Here is a 27034-nt window from a genome sequence, read left to right as displayed (position 1 = left end):
TTAATTCTCTGCTGATGGCTTCTCCCTCTCCCTCTCCTTCACTCTCTCTCTCCAACCATTCCCTTGAACTTCACTTGAGCTGATATTACACTTGTGTTTGAACACCCAGCATGACACTCTCTATTTCTTTGCTCCAGCACCAGTGCTTGAACATCTTTCGTTATAGCCACTATGGATCAAAACTGCTTCTCGGGGCAAAAATAAATGGCAGAAAGAGAGATCATGGCAGAACAAACACCACCACTGCAAAAGACAGTCCACTCTGGATAGTGTGGGAGCATGCTCATTGCGTAAGAGTGGTTGCAGAACGGTGCACTATGTGCACTGGGGAGGGAGGAGATTACGGTTTGCCAGATTCACTCTCGTCGGCTAGTAGCACCCAGTGCCTAAGAAAAGTACATTAACAGTATATGGTAACAGACAGTTGCTGAAAGGACAATAGCATTAATATTAAATTATTGTTGCATAGAGAAGTGATAAATAGGTGATGTGTGTTCTAAGCTCAAAGAGGCCTGGTGACTTGCCTCAAGTTGACAAGTGGTAGTAGGTGGCAGAATCCTACTACAGCCTAGGTCCTCTATTTCTCAGGACACTGGTCTGCTGTTGGATAACATCAGACTCCGCAGGCTACTGTGAGGAACAGCTGAAATGAAAGCGCCATATGACAAATTCCAGACACCTGGACAAGGCACATAGGTCCTTTGTGATCTGGCCTCACCTGCTATTTCAGTCACGTATTTCATGCCTTAATGTCCTCACACCTGCTGTCCCTTCTGCTTGAGGTGACAACTTCCCCAGTTCCCTCTCATCACTCCTCTTTCTCCAGCTGTAAACACCTGTTCATCTTTCAAGATCTGGCCACGAGATTACTTTCTCTGTGAGGCTTCCTGTCTTCCCAGTATTTTCCGCAGTACACATGGTTAGAACGCTCACTGTATAGGATAATGATTGACTGATTATTCTTCTCTCTCCCCTTCTTAACCAGGGAGCTTACTGAGGGCAGAGACTATATTTGTTTCTCTTTTTATCTTCAGTGCCTAGCAAAGGGCATGGACCATCTTATTTACTCTAAATATACAAGGAAGGAAGAAAGAGAGGGAGAGAGGGAAGGAATATCCTCCTGAAACTATAAAGCAGTATGGAAATACAAAGTTTTACTAACAAGAGAAAGATGCCCACTGTTTGATGCCCTCCTACTGTTCAGGAATGAGCTTACTGTTTTCACAAGCAAAATGCTCCGACACAAAATGGGGCAGGCGACAATGAAAGCAGGAAGCTGACTTCTTACTCCCCATTTACCTGCCCGATGAAGAGGTACACAATTTCCCCAGGATACAAGGAATGCCCTTCATTAATGCCGTTTGCTAGCAGTAATTTAGTTAACTGAATAATCGCACAATGTAAAGAACACAGAGACTTAAGGATCTCTGTCTAATGCATGATACTAAGATATTTTATAAGGTGGCATGTAGTTAAGTGTGCCTAAATGCAGTCACAGAGCATTTTGTTTGGTCATTTTCATCTGGAGGTTTTAGAAAAGACAGGAGAGAAAAGCAGCCTCCTCAGGGATTTTTCCTTAGAGTACAATTTTTACAAAAAGCTGAGTGTACAACTTGCAAAATAATAAGCTTCAGTGATAACACAAGCTTCAGCTACAATTATCACAAAGAGCAAGTCTGCTGCCCAAGCTTCTAACTTATCCTTGTGACTACAGAACAGCCCAAAATGTCACATTCAAGTTGAAGTGACTGCAGCCAATTAGGTAATTTCCACCAAATTGGGTCCATTAATACTTGGACATTATCTTGAGGGTGAAATAGGATTCAGTGACAAGGTGCAATGTGGCTTGTGAAATATTAGTTTTGGACAATCACAAATCAGGATCCAAGGGTATGTTAAATTATTAAGCATTCTTGACCTCATTATTAAGTGACTTCATATGGGTTTTTGCTCATATTCATATAATCTTGGGATAGAAAGAGCTTGATTTTTGTTTCCTTTCCCCAGCCATTTGCCTTTTTATGTATCAGAGATTTTATGTATATCTCTTCATTTTTATCCTGTTTAATTTTAGAATTTAAAGGGCAATGGCTATGTTTTTGTTTGGGGAACACACAATGAGGACAGTTACTCATATGATGACACATATCAGAAACATGAATATTAGTTAGAAATTTGGTTTGCAGATTTTCTTTGCTAACACACAACTTCAGGTAACAGAACAATTCTTCCAACCAAACATCTGCCTTGGTCTGCCAAGTATTAAACAGAAAGCTGTGATTTGTAACACATGGTTTTATAAATGAATCAGAACTTCAAGGCCAAGTTGGCTTCTGGAAGTGTTCTAAAGTGATAGCAACAATATTATTTTCCAAAATAATGGGAGAAAGCCATAAAAACACTCCAGGAAGATCATGTACCAAAGATGTTTGTTGATTTTGTTTTGTTCCAAAGATGTTTGGAACAATGATTAGTTGGTGCTGACAGGATTTCTACAACTAGGAAATGTGTTGGACATTTAAAACTTTAAATCAGTGTTCCAGTAAGTTCTAAAGAACTTTAACAAATTGCACAATTATCCTAAGAATATGACTACCAGCTATCGCTTAAATTTACAAGTTAAAACACTTTATATCATTGGGGCAAAGCAATGATATGGACCTGGGATAGGAAAATTACCAGAGAATGTGACTGAATCAGTGAATATCTGCCAAAAAAAAAAAAATCTCTGAGATGAACAAAAGAAATTAGGTAGCATTAGGCTACTCATAGGACAACTGGCTAGAGCACAGTTTCTTCTTTGAGATTTGTGTGTTTTATAATTTTGTTAATGATTCAGACCAAAACAAATACTTTGAAAGTAGAAACACATAATTCCACTTCAGCATATCCCAACCAGATAGGATCAGAACAGGTGTGATCATTTTAGAGTGTTCTTCTCTATAAATCAACTTCTGGTTCATTCCAGAGTGGCGCTGTCAGCTTTTAGGCGCCCAATGAAGTTGAGAATTTTTAGCAACTAAACACAGCCATTAAAATAATGTTTGAATTAGTTTTAATCACAGTGACCTAGATTCTCATGCTCCCCAGGACCTCACTGTATCTCTTCCATGTGTGAGATCCATGGGAGGGCTGCACATGGGGAAGACTCACCGAGTGCAGAGCAGGAAGGAGAATTTAGGTCAATTACCTTTTGAAGTGTGATCCCTTTAAACAGCTACTCAAGGTAGTATCTTGCTAACAGAGCTGTATATAATAAAAGTGACCTGTGCTGTTTCTTTAAATACTGCTTTTCGGTTGTAAGTGATCAAAGTATTAAATTTGTGTAAGAAAAAAAAAAAGATCAAGAGAAGTTTCATCGATGTTCTTTCTGGAATCTATTAGGAAGGATTAGGTATGTGGTTTACCTCTCTTAAAGTCTGGGCTTGAAAGTAGGTGCCTCCATTTCAGTCTCTTCCAGCTGAGCTTTTGTTTTCTCTGCCTGTAAGTTGAGGAGAGAAGAAGTTTAGATGTCACCTCAGGACTTTTGATAATATATTAAAAAATAAAAAATCGTGAAGCAGGCGAATGTATGGGGAGGAGTATTTACTATGGATCCATTCCCCAAAGTTTGAAAAAAAAAGTATTGTATGTGTGAATGTGTGTTTCCTTTCATTAGCTCTCCAGGAAACAAGAATTTTTTTCTCAAACTATAAAGAAAAATTTGTTAGTTTTTTTTTTAACCTTTAAAAAGTAGATACCATTTTGATGTTTATTCTTTCATTCAATAATTATTTACTGGCACCTACTGTATGTCAGACACTTTACACGTTCTTGGGAAGATAACAGTGACCTTGATCTGATGTCTGAGTTCGGGGGAAAGAAATCATGCATCAGGCCGGGCGCAGTGTCTCACGCCTGTAATCCCAGCACTTTGAGAGGCTAAGGCAGGTGAATTACGAGATCAGGAGATTGAGACCATCCTGGCTAACATGGTGAAACCCCGTCTCTACTAAAAATACAAAAAAAAAAAAAAAAAAAAAATAGCTGGGCGTGGCGGCAGGCACCTGTAGTCCCAGCTACTCGGGAGGCTCAGGCAGCAGAATCGTTTGAACCTGGGAGGCGGAGGTTGCACTGAGCCAAGATCACACCACTGCACTCCAGCCTGGGTGACACAGCGAGACTCCATCTCAAAAAAAAAAAAAAAAAAAAAAAAGAAATCATGCATCAATCAATAGTTGTTGGAATCTTAGAAAGGAATGCTTAGAAAAATGGAGTAAATGGACATATTTAAAATATGAACATCATTTTATTTTATTTTTAACATTTCAAAAATGCAGGATAATTTAAAAACCAACATCTTTGCCAATTCTACTCCTAAGCAATAATCACTATGAGCAATTTGCTGTATGTCCTTTTGGATTTCTGTCTGTTTACAAACATATATACAAAACAACTTCTTAAGAACATGTGAGCAGAGTTAATCCTGATTTGTAACTTTTTCTTCTATTTAAGGGTGTTTCATGAGCATCTTTTCCAGTCAGTAAGTGTGCTGATTTACCCCATTCTTCCTAGTGACTATGGAGTATTCCATGTATGGCTCCCCAATATTATCATGGATGGCAATATGGAATGGCAGGACAGTATTAACCAAAGGCAGAAGATAATTCTGCATTTAAGTTGTTGGTTTATAAATATTGTCCTATCCTGTCATAGAGAAGGCTACCAATCTTTCCTGACAAGTCATTGAACAAATAGTTTCATGATTTTTTTAAATGTATTTTTTAGCATGAATCAAAAAGTGTCTTTTAATTAGTAAAACACTTTCATTGCTTTTAGTTTTATGGTAGGGATTCAGAAAAAGCAAACAGACTCAAAGCAATGTAATGAATATAGGGGAAACCTTCTGTAGATTTTCAAAGAAAATGATATAAAAATTATAAACGTTACTGAGAAAATTAATTGCATGGTTACAAAGTAATACACATTTACTGTAAAAAATGTGAAAAATATGCAGACATGTAAAGAGAGTATCAGTGTACAAATGGGTGGGTGGATTTTGGAAACATTTTTTAAAAAGAAAATAAAAATACCCTGAATCCTATGATTCAGAAATAACAACTTCCTCAACAACTTTTCTTCTAGTATATATGTGCACACACACACACATTGAAAAAAGCCTGAAAGGAGATAGGTAGCTTGCACATTTATGTATGTCTGTATCGAACACTTTATTGGGTTTCCTTTATTATACAGTTTTCCTTTATTATACAGTGAGTCAACCAAAAATACACATTTTTTAAATAAAGTAAAAAAAAGTGGGTTCATTTCAGGCCTACAAAAAATGACACCAAGGAAATGATAAGAACCTCTTTTCTTTTTCTTTTTCTGAGATGGAGTCTCACTCTGTTGTCCAGGATGGAGTGCACTGGTGCCATCTCGGCTCACTGCAACCTCTGCCTCCCGGGTTCAACTGATTCTCCTGCCTCAGCCTCCCGAGTAGCTCGGATTACAGGTGCCTACCACCACGCCCAGCTAATTTTTTGTATTTTTAGTAGAGACAGGGTTTCACCATGTTGGCCAGGCTGGTCTCGAACTCCTGACCTCATGATTCACCCGCCTTGGCCTCCCAAAGTGATGGGATTACAGGCATGAGCCACCACTCCCGGCCAAGAGCCTCTTTTCTATCATTGCCTTTCTTCCAACAGGCTTATGGGTTATTAGAAAGTTTAAGATGGCTTTCAAAGATGAATTAGTTCCACATTGAATTTCAACAAATATCCAACAGTGAAAGCAAAGCACAAAACCCAGTAAGCCTGATGACTGTTATGAAATTCTGAATTGTAACCATCTAGAAATATAATCCAAGCTCAGAGTTATTTTGCATCCTCCAAGACTGCAAATGCCACATACAGCATGGATCTTGTCTTCAGGCCCAGGAGGCTTTAAGAAGACAGGGGAGGAATGAGCTCCTTGCCTTCCCCTGCAGCTCCAGTGTCCATGCTGGCCAGCACCAGGGCTTCACTCACCCTGCTTGTGGGATGGCTAGCAGAGCTGACACTCCCCTTGCTAGGTAACTAGAAGCATGTCACATCTAGCCTTTGTATACACAGAACCCCTGGTCATATTCTCATAGCCCCACACACAACAGAGACCCTCACGGATATGAGACAAATAATATCCTGCATACTCTAATCCTTAACCATGACCCTCAATCACATAAACACCAGCCAGGTAGTTGAGGGGAGGGTTTCTTCCCACTGTTTGGTGAAAGGAGAAAGTCAGAGAGCAGAAGGAGAGATTCAGATTAATAATGTTTAAAATGAAAATCTCTAGAAGCTCATTACTGGGGCCATTGAGGAAAAAGCACAGCTTTGGAATCAATTGAGTCTTTCATTTATTCAGTCAACACCATACTATGTGCTAGGCACAGTTCTAGTAGCTGAGGAACATCAAGAACAAAACAGACAAAAATCGATGTCTTAGTGGAGCATACATTCTAGCAAGAGGAGCAGACAATAAAAATAGCATTAGAGGGTGATAAATGCTACAGGAAAAGAAAACAGATTGGGGTAAGAATGATTGGGAGTGGGGAGTGGGTTGTAGGTTGTGGTTTTAAATAGGATGATCAGAAGTCTCACTAAGAAGGTGACATTAGAGCAAAGACCTGAGAAGGTGAGGGAATAAATCATTTAGACATGTGGGGAAGGGGTTTCAGGCTGAAGGAACAGTCAGTGCAAAGGCCCTGAGGTGGGAGTAGGCTTGCAGGGTTGGAGGATAGTGAAGGAGAAGAGACAATAGGAACTGAGATCCAAGACATAAGGTGTAGGGAGTGGGCGTGCACGCAAGACCTTAAAAATTACAAGGACCTTAAACATTATACGGACCTTAGCTTTCCACTTAGGTTTGAATCCTTGTACCATCATTTGCCAATAGTCACAGGTTGAGTGACTTTCTGAATTCCTATTTTGTTGTCTGTAATATGGGAATCTCATTAACTGGGCACAATTATTTTGAGGATTAAAATGGGATCATGTCTGTAAAATAACAAGTACAATGTCTGACATGTGGTATGTTTGCAACAAATGTTGGTTCCCATATTCCTCTAGGTCCAGTTGTGTGCATTTTATACCTATTTTATAAATGTACACATAAACATAGAAAGGCGATGTGACTGACCAGTAGCTACCCAGAGGTGGGAATCCAAGTAGTTTTTAACTCTGTAAATAAATAACAATTTTTTCCCAAAACAATAAATGCTGAACTATCATCAATAAAACTAATAATTGTGGAAGGTGGATTGTTAGGGATTCAAGTTGACTAAGGAATGAAATCTTGGATATAGCAACCATTAGTGAGGACTGATATATTAGTAGAAATGTACAGGCAAATCTCATTATTTCCCATTTCCATTGAGTGTCTATTTCAAGGTTAGAAAAAAAAAAATGTTATCTATCCTTCTGGGGCACATCTGAACATTCAAATAATACCAGATAGAATGGTCAGCTTGCAAACTTTTGAAAACACCATTGCCTGCAGGGTTGAAAAGGCCTCTGTTAGATATCAATCTGCTCTGTGTTAACTTTTTTTATATGATGGCAGCAGTTTTTCTCTTATGTGGTGGTATCATTAGAGTTTCTCTTAAGTCCACAAAAATCATTTTCTGGCTAAGTTTCCACTCAAACCCAGTTGCTATAGAAGTTGGACATCAGTGGGGGGAGGCAATTAGTTAGCTAGTTATTATGACGTATTTAGTACATTTTTAGCAGAAGGAAAAATGACGAAAACCTAAAATAATTCTATACAAATACATGAGTGACTCTTTTTACCCATAGCTCATTAGTACAGTGAACAGTATTTCAAAGAAGTCACCAATACCTACAACACCCTCTCCTGTTGTATGATTTTGCAGTTGTCATCAGCTGATAGGGCCAACAGGAACCATTTTAATAAAAATTATTGGGTACTTACTGTTGGAGGGCTTGAAACTATGGGAAGAACCGAAGATGGATTCCTCTCTGTAGGTAAATAGCAACTGTATATAAGTTCTTGCCAAGACAATTAGTTATACCACCTTTGGATATTCTGGTGGTCAAATGCCCTTTTAGAAGCTTTAAAAAATATTTGCCAGGGAATTTCTCCAGGGGAACACTTGTCTCAACTATCTTACAAAATATTCTCTGCTCTTAAGCACTAATGAATTATTTGGCCTCTAACTCTAGTCTGGAGTTTACCAAAAATCTGCACTACCTCTGTTTAATTGGATAAGGGGTTTTCCTGACAAATGTGTCTTAAGATTTTTATACCCTTTATTAAATGCCCAATAAACATTCATTGAAAGAGTAGAAAAAAAATCTCGCTTCCATTTCTTTCTACTTGCCCTGTTACAAATCAAAAATTGGCCACACACACACATAGATTTACCTATTATATGTATATACTAAATTATATGTGTAAATGTAGATGTATATACCAATTATATGTGTATACCAAAGTATACATAGATATATGATGAAGTGTGACTGTGTTTTTTTTTTTTTTTAACATACCAGAATTTTTAGCTCCAAATGAGAGTTGCCCTTTCTGAAGTCATGAGATGACCCATTTATTTCACGGATACAAGTGAAAATTTTGGGAACTCTTCTCTGGGCAGTTCTCTCATCACCTCTTGCCTTTATTGTGAATATTATCATTGGTGGCAAATATTTACCACTTCAAAGTAGATTTCTAAAAATAGCTGAATGTCATTTGGGATCAAACTTCTAAAATAAGTAAGTCAACAAGCTGGATAATATTATTTGTTACTTAAAAATATTGGCTAGGACCATAAACTAATGAGCTAATACTATTTATAAGTATTGTTTACAACCTGCTTTAAAAAATAAAACAGCTTTATTGAAAATTAATTCACATACCATCTAATCCACCCATTTAAAGTGTACAATTCAATGATTTTTAGTATAGGCACAGATATGTGCAACCATTACTACAGGCAATTTAAAAATATTTTCATCACCACAGAAATAAACCCTATATCCTTTAGCCATTATGTCCCTACTTTTCACAACCTCCTCTTTCCTCAACCCAGCCCTAAGCAACCACTAATCTACTTTCTATAGATTTGCCTATTCTAGATATTTCATATAAACAGAACTATAATAGGTGGTACTTTGTGACTGACTTCTTAGCAGAATGGTTTCAAGGTACATTAATTTTGTAGCATGTGGCAATCCTTTTAAAATCATTTCATTGTATGTACATACCACATTTTGTTCATCTGTTCATCTGTTGAAGGGCATACAGGTTGCTCCAAATGTCTTTTGGTTATTGTGAATAGTTCTGATATGAATATTCATTTACAAGTCCTTGTTTCAGCACCTGTTTTCAATACTTTTGTGCATATACCTAACAGTGGAATTGCTGTGGCATATGGTGATTCTATGTTTACCTTTTTAAAGAACCACCAAACACTTTTTCTCAGCAGCTATACCATTTTACATTACACCAGCAATGTATGAGGGTTCTAATTTCTCCATATCTTCACAAACACCTATTATTTTTCATTTAAAAAATGTGGCCATCCTACTGGGTGTGAAGTGGTATTTCATGGTTTTGACTTGCATTTCCCTAATGATTAATGATGTTAAGCATGTTTTCATGTGCTCGTTGGCCATTTGTATATCCTTTTTGTTATTAAAAGATTTCATAAAATTTTAATTGAGATGGAGTTTTGCCATGTTGCCCAGGCTGGTCTCAAACTGCTAGGCTCAAGTAATCCACCCACCTTGGCCTCCCAAAGTGCTGGGACTACAGGCATGAGCCACAGTGCCCAGCCCCATTTGTAGATTGTCTTTGGAAAAAATGTCTATTCAAGTCCTTTGCCTACTTTAAAATTTTTAATGGGCACTTCCAGAAGAGGAGACTCAAAGGTTTTCAGCAGGAGCAGCCATATTGGAACAAATGCCTGGCCTCCTGGCATCACTAGGTATTAAAGTGTAATACTTCTTTGACCATAAGAGTAAAGAACAAGCAATCACATTAGTTTAAGGTGATTATTTGTCCTGCACTAAGTAATACCACATCCATGGGATTTTACAGCAAATATCTACTCGTGTGTTGCAAACTCATAGGCCATATGTGTTTTGTATACTGTAAGACTTACTAAATAACTTCAGAGGATACAGAATTTTCTTGAAGAAGGGACTTAGAGGCAGCGATCTAGTTGGCAGGAGGAATGCCCTGAAGCTGTGCTTGCATAGCAATTATGTATGACTGAGAACACATGATTCATGTACAACAAAGAACAGCAGAAAGTTGATGGAGGTCATGGGGACCTAAAGCCTCCCCTTTTCCCAGCCCCTGGTTTGATATTTCCACTGCATCTATAACCCACTGAGAATCTGAAAAGATACAATCAGAGAAGGAAGAATGCATTCTCAGATCTGCCAATGCCTAGTCACACAAATATAGGTTCTTGACTCCTGCCTGCCTCTGCTTCAAGCTTGGATATGTACAAGCAAGTTGATGTATGGATATGTGAAAAGATGCATGGATTAGTGGTGGGACAGGTCAACAGGCAGGGAGGTGGATGGGAGACAGTGGCATCAGGTGGACATCTTGATGGGAGGAAATGGACTGATGATGGGTAAAAGTATGGATGGGTAGCAGACAGGGCTTCTGCTTAGTGCAGCAACCCAGGCTGCTAGCAAATAGTAATCCAGTATAAACCTTAATAGTCAGAGAGATTAGTCAGCTGAGTCCAAAACCAGATTCTGGTGGAGTCCTTTTAAAACATTCCATTTCATCTACTCTGGCACCTCTAAAAGTTAAGAATTGCCTCACTGGGTCCAAGTGGCTCTGACTAATTTTTCCCATCTAGCTCTCTCTGGATCTTTGGTATGGATCAACAGCTCATGAGAAAAAAAATGAGCAAGGAGATTGCATGCCTTACTGGTAATCAATTACCCAAAGGCTTTAAACTAGGGATACAAAATGGTGGCAGCTTTTCCCAGGGCTACCCAATGAAGCAATGACAATCCGTGGGAACAGAATGAAAACACAAACTGAAAGAAGAGGGAGTTTGTGAACAGGCTTAGGGATTTTCCCACCCCTCTCTAGGGTCTGCTGTTAGAAAACAAAATCAAAATTATGCAATAAAATTCCTTCCATGCCTTTCTCTTGCTCAGAATTAAAAACCATCTACTGAAGACTTTCTCACTTCAAAACCCAGTCAGGTGCTTTCTACTATCAAGGAAGGTGCCTGAAGAATAAATTGCTCCTATCAGAAATAAAGCATTTTAGTTCTGCCACAAGCAGTGAGATCTGTGTTTGTAAGTCTCTCCAAAGGCAACTCCATTTTTGCTGCTCTCCTCTCATTTTCTTTTGATGCATAAAACCTGTAGACTGGAGCACTATGATTGCATTCTGCTATGGAGCAGTGTAATTGTAAATATTCATTGGAATTCAAGTTAGCTTTCCCAGGTCTCTCCTAGGGCTGTGCAGCTATGCAAACAGCAGCAGTGCCGCATTAGCTCACAGCCCAGAGGCCGCCTATTTCCCCACAGCCCCTAGGACCCTTTCTGTAGAGGGAGAACATGCAGAGAAACTGGCCCTTAAACACCATTTCAGTCTACCATTTCACTTGTTTTTCCTTTTCTCCCCATGACTGCTGATCCTCAGTAATTCTGTCTGTCAGTCCCAAATATGCATTAGAAAGAGAATCGTGTCCTTGACTAAAAGCCCATAGTCTGAATGCTCTTGCTGTGTATGTGCTCAATCTATTTAGGAGATTAAACAGATTCCAGCCATTCCATGAACACACACACACACACACACACACACACACACACACACACAGAGGAATATACATATGCAGCAACTCTAGATGAAAAACTAGGAGAGTTACCTACTCTAAAGTACAAGAGCATTATTCCTCTTGAGCAATAATGCTGTGAGCTAGCATAGCATTTAGTTATTCTATCTTTTTTTGAACTTGAAACCTGCAGGAATAAAAAATAAATTAATATAGGATTAGGAATACCATATTAATTATGATGACCCTACAATAAAGAGTTATTTACATATTTAAAACATAAAAATTAGGCCTGAAGGAACCTGTGTTTGACTATGCTTATTTAATCTCAGGATACTACCTGCAAGGCTGAAGTTGAAGGTCCAAGCCAGACTCCCTGGACCACTCTTTGATATATCTTCTGAATGCTAGATGATTAGATTCCAACAGAATTCAGGGCACCTGCAATATTAACTTCAAAATAATCCAAGGAAGAAATCGATGCACAGAAAAATGACCTATAGAAACCAATTTATAGAGTTTCAAAAAAGGAGAAAGAGATATGTTATTAATGTTGAAATATTTCAATGAAAAGTAAGTCCAGATTGAAATTATTTGGGCCTAGCCAACATTTAGATTTAATGATGAAAGTGAAAAGTTACTTTAAGTGACAAAAATATAGGGATGATCAAAATTTCATATCTAAGGAAATTTATTTTAATTTGATTTAACCAGGTAAGTTCATGAGTAAAAGGCACTCTGCTAGGCATGGGGTGGGGGAGGGAATACAAAGATGAGTGATATATGTGTCCTCTGTCTGGAAGGGTTTAGAATTTAGCAGCACAAAGAAGATATATAGAAATAGCTATGCTATAAAAGGGGCAAAATACTGTGTTATCTCAGGGGATTATAAGCAACTTATTGGGAGAGGTCAAAATCAACCAAACTCTGGAGCAGTGGAAGGATTTTAACCTATGGAACTGAGTGGAGGGAGAAGTCTCTGCAGAGAAGAGTTATGGGTTGAATTGTGTCCCTCAGAAAGATATGTTGAAGTTCTAACCACCAGAATCTGTAAGTGTGTCTTAGTCACACTCTGTAAGTGCACTTATAAGATAATACCATGGCCGGAGTGGCTTATAAACATTAGAAATTTATTTCTCACAATTCTAGAGGCTGGAAGGCCAAGATCAGGATACCAGCATAATCAAGTTCTGGTGAGTGCATTCTTCTGAATTGCAGACTACCATCTTCTCATATCCTCACAAGCAGAAAGAGGACAAGGAGCTCTCTGGGGTGTCTTTGATGAGGACACTAATTCCATCATGAGGGCTCTACTCTCATGATCTAATTACCTCCCCAAAGCTCCACTTCCTAATACTATCGCACTGGGGGTTAGAATTTCAACCTAAAAATTTTGATGGGGACACAAACATTCAGTGCATACAGAGTGTGACCTCCTTTAGGAATTGGGTTTGCAGATATAATCAAGTTAAGATGAACTCATCTGGATTAGAGCTGGCGTCTTTATAAAAAAAGGGAAATTTGGACACAGATATCCAGGAGAGAAGGCCATGACAAGATAGAGGCAGAGACTGGAGTGATGCATCCACAAGCCAAGGAGCACCTAGGGCTGCAGCAACACCAGAGGTTAGAAGAGGCAAGGAAGGGTTCTTCCCCTAGGGCCTTCAAAGAGAAGATGGCCCTGCTGACACCTTGATTTTGGACTTCTGGCCTCCAGAACTGGGCAAGGCTACATTTCTGTTGCTTTAAAGCACTTAATTTGTGGTGCTTTGTTATGGCAGCCTTAGGAAACTAATGCGAGAGGGAAAAGATGAGGCCTAGAGGTAGGAAGTGTGGGACTTATTCTGAAAGGTGAAGTTTGGATTGGCTGGAGAGCAGTATGTGTAAAGACCAATTATAGAGTTATGTCTGGGAAAAAAAGGGGTCCAGATGGTGGCATTTGGGGCTTTTATCTGTAGCATATAAAGCACTATTAGGAGAGAGAGTAATGGAAGATTCAGGACATGCTGGAAGAATAGATTGGAAGAAATGGGAGCAGGTAGCAGGTTGCAGCGAAATTTGAGACGAGAGGTGACACGCTGGACAGTGGCAGTGCTCACGGAAAGTAAGTGTTAGATTTGACAGGGGTAGAGGTAGAGTTGATAGAACCTGGAGACTAATTAGGTGAAGAAGGCACAAAAATAATTTTTGAGTCTCGGAGATGGGAAACAGGAAACGCAGGGGGTAGAGTTGGTTTGGGAGAATGTGTTGAGGAGAAAAGTCTAGTTTTTAGTAAATGTTTATGTCCAGCAGAATGCTGGAAATGTGAACTTGCAGTATTTGTTGGGATAGGAATATAGATCTGGGAGCCAGCCGCACTGAGGACATAGTCAATGGCCTGGAAATGGTTGCAATCACCACAAGAGTTGAGTGATCATAAATGGAAGAGTTGAACACTGGGGGAGCACCTCCATTTAGGGGGTGACAGAAGGATGAGGCAAATACAAATTAGAGTTCCAAGAGGGTAGCCAAGATCAATCCAAGTCAAGGAAGCCAAAGATGTGTTTTATGAAGGAGAGGGTGATCAATGACAGAAAATGCTGCAGAGAGATTGAGGAGGACAAGGACTCAGGAGAAGTCATCAGATGTAGGGATTAGAATGTCAATCGTAATTTAGGAGAGGACAATTTCAAATTAATGGTATGAGAGGTCACTTTAAAAGGGTTTAGAAATGATTAAGAGTGAGAGAGGCTAATATTCACGGATTATTCTTTTGGCAAGTTTGGTAATGAAAAGAAGGAGAAAGATGAGCTTTTTGTTGTTCTTGTCATTTTATGGTAGAAAAATATTTAAGTATATTAATATGTAAAAGAGAAGAAACCAGAAATTTGGGAGACTTGTAAAAAACAAAACAGAATGGAATAACTGATGGAACAGGGCTCTGGAAGGAAGAGAGATGGATTTCGACTAAGGAGCAAATTAGCTTTGGAGTTTGCAGATGGGGCAGTTTCCTTTCTGGCACAGGCAAGGAAATAATAGGAGGGGTTGTAAATCACTTGGATGTGGAAGGGGGAAATTGAAGTTCATCTTAGAAAGTCTCATCTCAAGCAGAAAGCAGGTCAACTTGGGAGAGAGATGTATGGGTGAGTGGGCTGCAAGCTTGAGGGATGGGAAAGATGATATCTTTGGGGAATATGATTGAGAGTAAATAAAAGAATTGCTAACAGGCCTAATTGAGGTGGTAGCAATAGTGCTAATTGACATATTTAATTTTAATTGACAAGACATAACTTTCTACAACAAGGTCTACCAGCTTGGGAGAGGCATGCAGGTGGAAAAGCAGATGATGAAGAGAGTCCAGTGCTGGTTTTAGGCCTAATTTTCTCTTTAATCCAAATCCATCTCTCTTCCTTCCGGAGGAAGCTCAAAATACAAGGGATCCCAGGGCATAGTAAAGGCTAGGTTAGAACAGGCATTTGAAAGGCTTCTTGGGTGAATGTCAATTCCTTGTCCTTCAAAGTAGCCTAAAAGTAGCCAAAGAATAAACAATAAAGAAAAAATTTTAGGTAAAGGATAAAATCATGTTCCTTTCTTCCTTCTTTCTTTTAATTTATTCATTCAGCATATAAATAATTTGCCGAATGCCCCTCTATGCCATGGCATGGGAAAGGAAGGCTGCGCACCAGGTCTGTAAGATTAGGTTGCTTACTCTTCAGTGTGTGAAATAACAAGAACAGTACACACTCAGCTTGCACTATTTACCAGGAATTGCTGTAAGTGCCTGTCCACATATTAACCACATTAACTTAGTACTATAACCTTCAAAAGTAGGAACAGATAGAAGGAGCCAAGATGGCCGAATAGGAACAGCTCCGGTCTACAGCTCCCAGCGCGAGCGATGCAGAAGACGGGTGATTTCTGCATTTCCATCTGAGGTACTGTGTTCATCTCACTAGGGAGTGCCAGTCAGTGGGCGCAGGTCAGTGGGTGAGTGCACCGTGCGCCAGCCGAAGCAGGGGCGAGGCATTGCCTCACTCGGGAAGCGCAAGGGGTCAGGGAGTTCCCTTTCCAGGGGTGCCACTCCCACCCGAATACTGTGCTTTCCCGACGGGCTTAGGAAACGGTGCCCCAGGAGAGTATCGCCCGCACCTGGCTCAGAGGGTCCTACGCCCACGGAGTCTCGCTGATTGCTAGCACAGCAGTCTGAGATCAAACAGCAAGTTGGCAGCGAGGCTGGGGGAGGGGCGCCCGCCATTGCCCAGGCTCGCTTAGGTAAACAAAGCAGCCTGGAAGCTTGAACTGGGTGGAGCCCACCACAGCTCAAGGAGGCCTGCCTGCCTCTGTAGGCTCCACCTCTGGGGGCAGGGCACAGACAAACAAAAAGACAGCAGTAACCTCTGCAGACTTAAATGTCCCTGTCTGACAGCTTTGAGGAGAGCAGTGGTTCTCCCAGCACGCAACTGGAGATCTGAGAACGGGCTGACTGCCTCCTCAAGTGGGTCCCTGACCCCTGACCCCTGACCCCTGACCCCCGAGCAGCCTAACTGGGAGGCACCCCCCAGCAGGTGCAGACTGACACCTCACACGGCCGGCCAGGTACTCCAACAGACCTGCAGCTGAGGGTCCTGTCTGTTAGAAGGAAAACTAACAGAAAGGACATCCACACCAAAAACCCATCTGTACATCACCATCATCAAAGACCAAAAGTAGATAAAACCACAAAGATGGGGAAAAAACAGAGCAGAAAAACTGGAAACTCTAAAAAGCAGAGTACCTCTCCTCCTCCAAAGGAACGCAGTTCCTCACCAGCAACGGAACAAAGCTGGACGGAGAATGACTTTGACGAGCTGAGAGAAGAAGGCTTCAGACGATCAAATTACTCCGAGCTACGGGAGGATATTCAAACCAAAGGCAAAGAAGTTGAAAACTTTGAAAAAAATTTAGAAGAATGTATAACTAGAATAACCAATACAGAGAAGTGCTTAAAGGAGCTGATGGAGCTGAAAACCAAGGCTCGAGAACTACGTGAAGAATGCAGAAGCCTCAGGAGCCGATGCGATCAAATGGAAGAAAGGGTATCAGCCCTGGAAGATGAAATGAATGAAATGAAGCGAGAAGGGAAGTTTAGAGAAAAAAGAATAAAAAGAAACAAGCAAAGCCTCCAAGAAATGTGGGACTATGTGAAAAGACCAAATCTACGTCTGATTGGTGTACCTGAAAGTGACGGGGAGAATGGAACCAAGTTGGAAAACACTCTGCAGGATATTATCCAGGAGAACTTCCCCAATCTAGCAAGGCAGGCCAACATTCAGATTCAGGAAATACAGAGAACGCCACAAAGATACTCCTCGAGAAGAGCAACTCCAAGACACATAATTGTCAGATTCACCAAAGTTGAAATGAAGGAAAAAATGTTAAGGGCAGCCAGAGAGAAAGGTCGGGTTACCATCAAAGGGAAGCCCATCAGACTAACAGCGGATCTCTCGGCAGAAACCCTACAAGCCAGAAGAGAGTGGGGGCCAATATTCAACATTCTTAAAGAAAAGAATTTTCAACCCAGAATTTCATATCCTGCCAAACTAAGCTTCATAAGTGAAGGAGAAATAAAATACTTTACAGACAAGCAAATGCTGAGATTTTGTCACCACCAGGCCTGCCCTAAAAGAGCTCCTGAAGGAAGCGCTAAACATGGAAAGGCACAACTGGTACCAGCCACTGCAAAATCATACCGAAATGTAAAGACCATCGAGACGAGGAAGAGACTGCATCAACTAACGAGCAAAATAACCAGCTAACATCATAATGACAGGATCAGATTCACACATAACAATATTAACTTTAAATGTAAATGGACTAAATGCTCCAATTAAAAGACACAGACTGGCAAATTGGATAAAGACTCAAGACCCATCAGTGTGCTGTATTCAGGAAACCCATCTCACGTGCAGAGACACACATAGGCTCAAAATAAAAGGATGGAGGAAGATCTACCAAGCAAATGGAAAACAAAAAAAGGCAGGGGTTGCAATCCTAGTCTCTGATAAAACAGACTTTAAACCAACAAAGATCAAAAGAGACAAAGAAGGCCATTACATAATGGTAAAGGGATCAATTCAACAAGAAGAGCTAACTATCCTAAATATATATGCACCCAATACAGGAGCACCCAGATTCATAAAGCAAGTCCTGAGTGACCTACAAAGAGACTTAAACTCCCACACATTAATAATGGGAGACTTTAACACCCCACTGTCAACATTAGACAGATCAACGAGACAGAAAGTCAACAAGGATACCCAGGAATTGAACTCAGCTCTGCACCAAGCAGACCTAATAGACATCTACAGAACTCTCCACCCCAAATCAACAGAATATACATTTTTTTCAGCACCACACCACACCTATTCCAAAATTGACCATATACTTGGAAGTAAAGCTCTCCTCAATAAATGTAAAAGAACAGAAATTATAACAAACTATCTCTCAGATCACAGTGCAATCAAGCTAGAACTCGGGATTAAGAATCTCACTCAAAACCGCTCAACTATGTGGAAACTGAACAACCTGCTCCTGAATGACTACTGGGTACATAACGAAATGAAGGCAGAAATAAAGATGTTCTTTGAAACCAACGAGAACCAAGACACAACATACCAGAATCTCTGGGATGCATTCAAAGCAGTGTGTAGAGGGAAATTTATAGCACTAAATGCCCACAAGAGAAAGCAGGAAAGATCCAAAATTGACACCCTAACATCACAATTAAAAGAACTAGAAAAGCAAGAGCAAACACATTCAAAAGCTAGCAGAAGGCAAGAAATAACTAAAATCAGAGCAGAACTGAAGGAAATAGAGACACAAAAAACCCTTCAAAAAATAAATGAATCCAAGAGCTGGTTTTTTGAAAGGATCAACAAAATTGATAGACCGCTAGCAAGATTAATAAAGAAAAAAAGAGAGAAGAATCAAATAGATGCAATAAAAAATGATAAAGGGGATATCACCACCGATCCCACAGAAATACAAACTACCATCAGAGAATATTACAAACACCTCTACGCAAATAAACTAGAAAATCTAGAAGAAATGGATAAATTCCTCAACACATACACCCTCCCAAGACTAAACCAGGAAGAAGTTGAATCTCTGAATAGATCAATAACAGGAGCTGAAATTGTGGCAATAATCAATAGCTTACCAACCAAAGAAAGTCCAGGACCAGATGGGTTCACAGCCGAATTCTACCAGAGGTACAAGGAGGAGCTGGTACCATTCCTTCTGAAACTATTCCAATCAATAGAAAAAGAGGGACTCCTCCCTAACTCATTTTATGAGGCCAGCATCATCCTGATACCAAAGCCTGGCAGAGACACAACAAAAAAAGAGAATTTTAGACCAATATCCTTGATGAACATTGATGCAAAAATCCTCAATAAAATACTGGCAAACAGAATCCAGCAGCACATCAAAAAGCTTATCCACCATGATCAAGTGGGCTTCATCCCTGGGATGCAAGGCTGGTTCAATATACGCAAATCAATAAATGTAATCCAGCATATAAACAGAACCAAAGACAAAAACCACATGATTATCTCAATAGATGCAGAAAAGACCTTTGACAAAATTCAACAACCCTTCATGCTAAAAACTCTCAATAAATTAGGTATTGATGGGACGTATCTCAAAATAATAAGAGCTATTTATGACAAACCCACAGCCAATATCATACTGAATGGGCAAAAACTGGAAGCATTCCCTTTGAAAACTGGCACAAGACAGGGATGCCCTCTCTCACCACTTCTATTCAACATAGTGTTGGAAGTTCTGGCCAGGGCAATTAGGCAAGAGAAGGAAATCAAGGGTATTCAATTAGGCAAAGAGGAAGTCAAATTGTCCCTGTTTGCAGATGACATGATAGTATATCTAGAAAACCCCATTGTCTCAGCCCAAAATCTCCTTAAGCTGATAAGCAACTTCAGCAAAGTCTCAGGATACAAAATCAATGTACAAAAATCACAAGCATTCTTATACATCAATAACAGACAAACAGAGAGCCAAATCATGAGTGAACTCCCATTCACAATTGCTTCAAAGAGAATAAAAGACCTAGGAATCCAACTTACAAGGGATGTGAAGGACCTCTTCAAGGAGAACTACAAACCACTGCTCAAGGAAATAAAAGAGGATACAAACAAATGGAAGAACATTCCATGCTCATGGGTAGGAAGAATCAATATCATGAAAATGGCCATCCTTTCCAAGGTAATTTACAGATTCAATGCCATCCCCATCAAGTTACCAATGACTTTCTTCACAGAATTGGAAAAAACTACTTTAAAGTTCATATGGAACCAAAAAAGAGCCCGCATCACCAAGTCAATCCTAAGCCAAAAGAACAAAGCTGGAGGCATCACATTACCTGACTTCAAACTATACTACAAGGTTACAGTAACCAAAACAGCATGGTACTGGTACCAAAACAGAGATATAGATCAATGGAACAGGACAGAGCCGTCAGAAATAATGCCACATATCTACAACTATCTGATCTTTGACAAACCTAACAAAAACAAGAAATGGGGAAAGGATTCCCTATTTAATAAATGGCGCTGGGAAAACTGGCTAGCCATATGCAGAAAGCTGAAACTGGATCCCTTCCTTATACCTTATACAAAAATCAATTCAAGATGGATTAAAGACTTAAATGTTAGACCTAAAACCATAAAAACCCTAGAAGAAAACCTAGGCATTACCATTCAGGACATAGGCATGGGCAAGGACTTCATGTCGAAAACACCAAAAGCAATGGCAACAAAAGCCAAAATTGACAAATGGGATCTAATTAAACTAAAGAGCTTCTGCACAGCAAAGGAAACTACCATCAGAGTGAACAGGCAACCTACAAAATGGGAGAAAATTTTCGCAACCTACTCATCTGACAAAGGGCTAATATCCAGAATCTACAATGAACTCCAACAAATTTACAAGAAAAAAACAAACAACCCCATCAAAAAGTGGGCGAAGGACATGAACAGACACTTCTCAAAAGAAGACATTTATGCAGCCAAAAAACACATGAAAAAATGCTCACCATCACTGGCCATCAGAGAAATGCAAATCAAAACCACAATGAGATACCATCTCACACCAGTTAGAATGGCAATCATTAAAAAGTCAGGAAACAACAGGTGCTGGAGAGGATGTGGAGAAATAGGAACACTTTTACACTGTTGGTGGGACTGTAAACTAGTTCAACCCTTGTGGAAGTCAGTGTGGCGATTCCTCAGGGATCTAGAACTAGAAATTCCATTTGACCCAGCCATCCCATTACTGGGTATATACCCAAAAGACTATAAATCATGCTGCTATAAAGACACATGCACACGTATGTTTATTGCGGCATTATTCACAATAGCAAAGACTTGGAACCAACCCAAATGTCCAACAATGATAGACTGGATTAAGAAAATGTGGCACATATACACCATGGAATACTATGCAGCCATAAAAAATGATGAGTTCATGTCCTTTGTAGGGACACGGATGAAATTGGAAATCATCATTCTCAGTAAACTATCGCAAGAACAAAAAACCAAACACCGCATATTCTTACTCATAGGTGGGAATTGAACAATGAGAACACATGGACACAAGAAGGGGAACATCACACTTCGGGGACTGTTGTGGGGTGGGGGGAGGGGGGAGGGATAGCACTGGGAGATATACCCAATGCTAGATGACGAGTTGGTGGGTGCAGCACACCAGCATGGCACATGTATACATATGTAACTTACCTGCGTGTTGCGCACATGTACCATAGAGCCTAAAGTATAATAATAATAATAAGAAGAAGAAGAAGAAGAAGAAGAAGAAGAAGAAGAAAATAAAATAAAATAAAATAAAAAAACACAAAAAAACAAAAGTAGGAACAATTATTTTGCTAATGATGGTACTGAACTTCAGGGAAGTTAAGTGACTTGTCAAGGTCACATAGCTAGTTGCCAGCATAGCTGGGGTTTTAGTAAGTCTGGTTCCAGGGTCTGTTCTCTTAATCACTACACTATATGAACTAAAACGTTTTGAAATGGATTATAAGTAGGATGATTACATATTGTTTTTTTTTTATTTTTATTTTTTTTGAGGTGGAGTCTTGCTCTGTCACCCAGGCCAGAGTGCAATGGTGTGATCTGGGCTCACTGCAACCTCTGTCTCCTGGGTTCAAGCAATTCTCCGGCCTCAGCCTCCTGAGTAGCTGGGATTACAGGGGTGTGCCACCACACCTGGCTAATTTTTTGTATTTTTATTTATTTATTTATTATTTATTTATTTATTTATTTTTTTTGAGACAGAGTCTCGCTCTGTCGCCCAGGCTGGAGTGCAGTGGCGCAATCCTCGGCTCACTGCAAGCTCCGCCTCCCGGGTTCACGCCATTCTCCTGCCTCAACCAATTTTTTGTATTTTTAGTAGAGACAGGGTTTTGCAATGTTGGCCAGGCTGGTCTCGAACTCCTGACCTCAGGTGATCCACCCGCCTTGGCCTCCCAAAATACTGGGGTTACAGGCATGAGCCACCGCACCCAGCCAATGATTACATATTCTAATCATTCTGGGATGGTCCAGTTTATGCCTGTTGTCCCAGCAAAAGTATTCATTGTATGCTGTTTCAGTAAAAAGTCTGAAGGAGAAATTATATGGTTACTTTAGTTATAAGAGAAACTGATCAACCACGGGGCTTTTCTTCAAACTCTTCAATGTTGGCTCATGTGATGTACAGAGACTAAGAACTGTAAGGCATTTAAGAAAAATAAATGAAATGGCTCTGCCTTTCTATGACACACTACCTCAAGACCCACAAGAGCCAGCTTCTTTGATTCCCTTGGTCAGATCACAGCCCCTTCCCCAACCCTAGTGGCCTCCATACTTCAACTTCAACCTTACTGGTTTTAATTAAAGAAGAAACACAGAAAGGCACATTCTCTAAGCTGCCACCAAGTGGAGTTCTGCACACCTATTCTTTAAGCAGTGTTGGAAATTGAACACACAAAACCCTACAGCAAATCTGTGCACCCATCTCTCTCTTCCTCATCTCCTTTCCTTATCTCTACTCTCAGGCCAGCACTCCACTGTTCATGCCAAACATCGGGCACTATAACCACATGTCATATAGATGTACAGCCTCAGCCAAAGCTGTTATCAGGCTAATGCCAGAACTTTTGCAGCAATTCTGGCTGTTTTGTGGCTGTTAGTAATGTCTTCATTTCCTGAACTCCTTCTCCTTATTGTTTTTAGGCTCCAGTGAGCAGCAGGGAAATTGGTACTAGCAACGTGGCTCTGGTACCCTACAAGAAAGTGTTGTGCTCTTGTTGTTGCCAAATTAGCTTCCTTGGAAGATTTAAAGATGTACACTCAACTCCCTATGGATGATTTTAAAAATGTATCACTAAGGGTCACTGATGACAGGCACTTATACAACATTGGGATTTGGCTCTTACTCTAATACTATTTTAAATGCTGCAACGTGCGAAAATGATGGTAATGCCTAGGCCAAAGTAAGCAGAAAACCAACTCAGCAAACTGAACAGATGACATTCATCCAGGGCTTCAATATCCTGTCAAGTGACCACTGTTTTGTATGGCTTTATTATTCTCTGAGGTTTTAATATGCTGGTCCACAGAATTCTCTTATTATTTCCTTGACTGCTTTTCTATTGTCTCCTCCGTCTGTCCTGGATCCTCTGTTTTTTCTTCCTCTGAACTCAGTCTTGCAGTGAGTTTATGCATTCATAGTGATTTCAACTACAATTTATATTACAAACAGTTCCAAATATACATCTGAGCTGCCTGATGGGCATTTTACTCTTTCTCTCTTCCTTCCTTGGTAAGCTCGTCCTCTAATATGATTTCAATAATGGCTAACATTTATCATGTCTCAGGCATGGAGTTAATGCTTGGAACCCTACAAGCAGGGGCGCTTACTATTATCATCTTTGTCCTCTAGAGAAGGATCTAATAAGTGGTAGAACTGAGATTTGACCCCAGACAGATTTGCTTCAGAACCTGTGCTCTTAATCACCACATTATGATGCCTCCTCACATTCAGATACTTGCTCTCTACCTCCTGACTAGACTATCCCAATAGCTCCTTAGTGCTCCATCTGGCACCAAGCAGAGCTCAATGCCATTTTTCACATGGAAGGTTTACCATGTTCCCTGTTGATCACATTTAAAGTCCTCTGTTGGACCTTTCAAGTTTTCCACTGACTTCTCTGTCACCCAAGCCCATCTTGACTGTGTATTCCTGTTACAGATACTTGTGTGCCATGCAAAATGTGTGTCACACTTCCTTAGGGTACTTCCTCTACCTAAAACACTCTTCCTATCTACTCTATAGGAAACCTTTTACCTCTTGTTTTAGGATTTACTTCTTTTAGAAAACCTCCAACTAACTATAAGTGCAAGGGTAAATGACATATAGTCAGTGATGTTGTCTTTGATTTCTTTCTATTTCCTACAGAGTCTAGTAATATTTATCATCCATTGGATATGCAATAAAGATTGTTAATGTGCTGACATAACCATCCTAACCAACACTAGAAAGAAACCCACATATGGCTGAGAGGCACAACTTAATAATGACTAGAGGCAAAAGTGTATGTTTTCACCCACAGTCGGGTAAGAGGAGGAATAGAGCTTCTGTATTGTTTCTAAGCCTTTTTGTTTTCAAATCCATTCCCCACTTTCTCCTGTTCTGCTCTGTGTGGCTAGGATCAGATCCCCCAAAGGCTGCATTTCTAGGCTCACAAGTCAATTGGCTTCCAGATAGGTTCAGGCAATGGAAGGAGCTGAAGGGAGAATGGAGTGTGGGAGGGAGAAATTAGGCACATCTCTGCCTCCCACTCTGTTTTGGGATAGGGCTCCAGCCCCAGCTGTGTCTCCTCTGTAGCTCCAGCTCTCTCACACAGGCCTTCCATGATTCCAGTTTCTATGAGATGACCCTGGGCTCTGGGCTCTGGTAACGCCACTTCCTCGCTTTGTCTCTGCAGCCTAGTGAGGGTAGTGGCTTCCTGCTGTTGTTAACCTCACCACTCCCATTGGCTTCTCAGGGTCTTCCTGTAATTCCCTGCATTAAATTCCCTCTGTTGTAAATTTGTGAATTGCTGTTTTCCTGTGAAACCCTGAAAGGACAAGCAACCTTTTATTATTATTGTTGTTGTTATTATTATCCCAATAGAATCATAGACAAACTTCCGCTAAAACAAAATCCCTGTCAAGCTATGATCACTTTCTGTCCTCCAGCTGTCTGACTAGGAGGTGAGATCCAGCCACAAGCAGAAAGTTTACAGATAAAGAGATCCTTCCTTTCTTTTGGCCCTTGCATGTTCAAGTGATGCCAAGGAAATCCGAGGAGATGCAGCTCGATCTGTCACCTCTTCTGTCTTTGGTAAGGCAGCTCTGATAAAAGGAAGGGTGAGTAGGGGTTGGAATTATTAGCTAACATTGGATTGGGAGTTATTTGTGGATTTAAGTTATTATGTTATCCTTATCTCCTATTTCCATGGAATATTTTGTAAGTTCCCTGTCAGTGGTGGAAATGTGAATGAATTGCGGTTTCTTTTTTTGATGCGGAACAGAGAAAGACCAAGCCAGTTTCAAAAATCTTAATGTATTGTTAATGCATTAAAAACTTTTTTTTTAAGTTGTGGGTACATAGTAAGTGTATATATTCATGGAGTACATGAGATATTTTGATACAGACATGCAATGTGTAATAATCACATCAGGGTAAATGGGGTATCTATCACTTCAAGCATTCATCATTTGTGTTACAAACAACCCAATTATATTCTTTAAGGTATTTTAAAAGGTGCAATTATTTTTTACTATAGTCACTCTGTTGTGCTAGCAAATACTAGGTCTTATTCATTCTTTCTAACTATTTTGTTTGTACCCATTAGCTATCCCCACTTCTCTCCCACCCTCCCCACTACCCTTCATAGCCTCTGGTCATCATCCTTTTACTCTCTATCTCCATGAGTTCAATTGTTCAATTTTTAGCTCTCACAAACAAGTGAGAACATGCAAAGTTTGTCTTTTTGTGCCTGGTTGATTTCACTTAATGTAATGACCTTCAGTTCCATCCATGTTTCAGATCGCTGGATCTCATTCTTTTTTATGGCTGAATAGTACTCCATTGTGTATATGTACCACATTTTCTTTCCATTTGTCTGTTGATGGACACTCAGGTTGCTTCCAAATCTCGGCTATTGTGAATAGTACTGCCATAAACATGGGTGTACAGATATCTTTGATATACTGATTTCCTTTCTTTTGAGTATATACCTAGGAGTGAGATTGCTGGGTTGTATGGTAGTTCTATTTTTAGCTTTTTGAGGAAACTTCAAACTGTTTTCCATAGTGGTTGTACTAACTTACATTCCCACTAACAGTGTATGAGGGTTCTCTTTTCTCCATATTCTTGCCAGCATGTGTTATTGCCTGTCTTTTGGATAGAAGCCATTTTAACTGGGGTGAGATGATATCTCATTGTAGTTTTGATTTGTGTGAAGGCATTTTTTAAATGTTTAATTGGGAACCTCTTCTGATCTGATCCCACTAACATGCTGAGGAACCAATGAATATCTGGGCAAAACACTAAATTTCCCTGCGTTTAATTTTGACGTTCAAGTTGGAAAAACCAGAAATTTCCTTTAGGTGGATTCAGAATTTTCCTTTAGGTGGGTTCACAAGAAAACCATCTTCCACGATCAGTGTAACTCCTTTAAGGGTGAAGTCAAATAGCTGTACTTCCTTACATCTCTCTGCTGTTTGAAGAGTGGTTTCTGGCTCTGTCTATATATCTGCTTCTGGAAATATAAAAAGAGTGCAAAGTTGCCACAAAGTTTTGATTCATTGTCATTAAGGAATAAGAAGTAAAACTAATGGAATGCCATTTCAGTGGATTCACAAGGAGAAAGTACATTTTGAGGGTCTCTAGATAACTTATTTGCACAAGTACAGTTAGTCACAAGTAGAAGAAAACACTTACAAATTTCTTTCTATCCTGATCAGTGTTTTTTTGGTTTTGTTTTGTTTTTTTGTTTTTTTCAGACAGGGTCTTGTTTTGTCGCCCAGGTTGAAGTGCAGTGATGCAATCATAGCTCATTGCAGACTCAAACTCCTGGGCTCAAATTATTTTCCCACTTCACTTCCCCAAAGTGCTGGGATGACAGGTGTGAGTCACTGTGCCTGGCCCTGATCAGTCCTT

General features: G+C 40.0%; 1 protein-coding gene across 4 annotated transcripts in view; it reads right to left on the bottom strand.

The window, feature by feature from the left end:
• Nucleotides 1–27034, bottom strand: part of PMFBP1 (polyamine modulated factor 1 binding protein 1) — a 556696-nt gene that overhangs the window by 133133 nt on the left and 396529 nt on the right. For all 4 annotated transcript variants that reach the window (XM_063717359.1, XM_063717360.1, XM_054534056.2 and 1 more), the window contains one exon: nucleotides 3408–3481. The gene's annotated coding sequence lies outside the window, so the exon portion shown is untranslated. The remainder of the gene's footprint in view (nucleotides 1–3407; nucleotides 3482–27034) is intronic.

This window comes from Pongo abelii, chromosome 18, assembly GCF_028885655.2.
Source record: "Pongo abelii isolate AG06213 chromosome 18, NHGRI_mPonAbe1-v2.0_pri, whole genome shotgun sequence".
NCBI lineage: Eukaryota > Metazoa > Chordata > Mammalia > Primates > Hominidae > Pongo > Pongo abelii.
The sequence above is the reverse complement of the archived record's forward strand: the minus strand, read 5'-3'. Positions and strand labels throughout refer to the sequence as shown.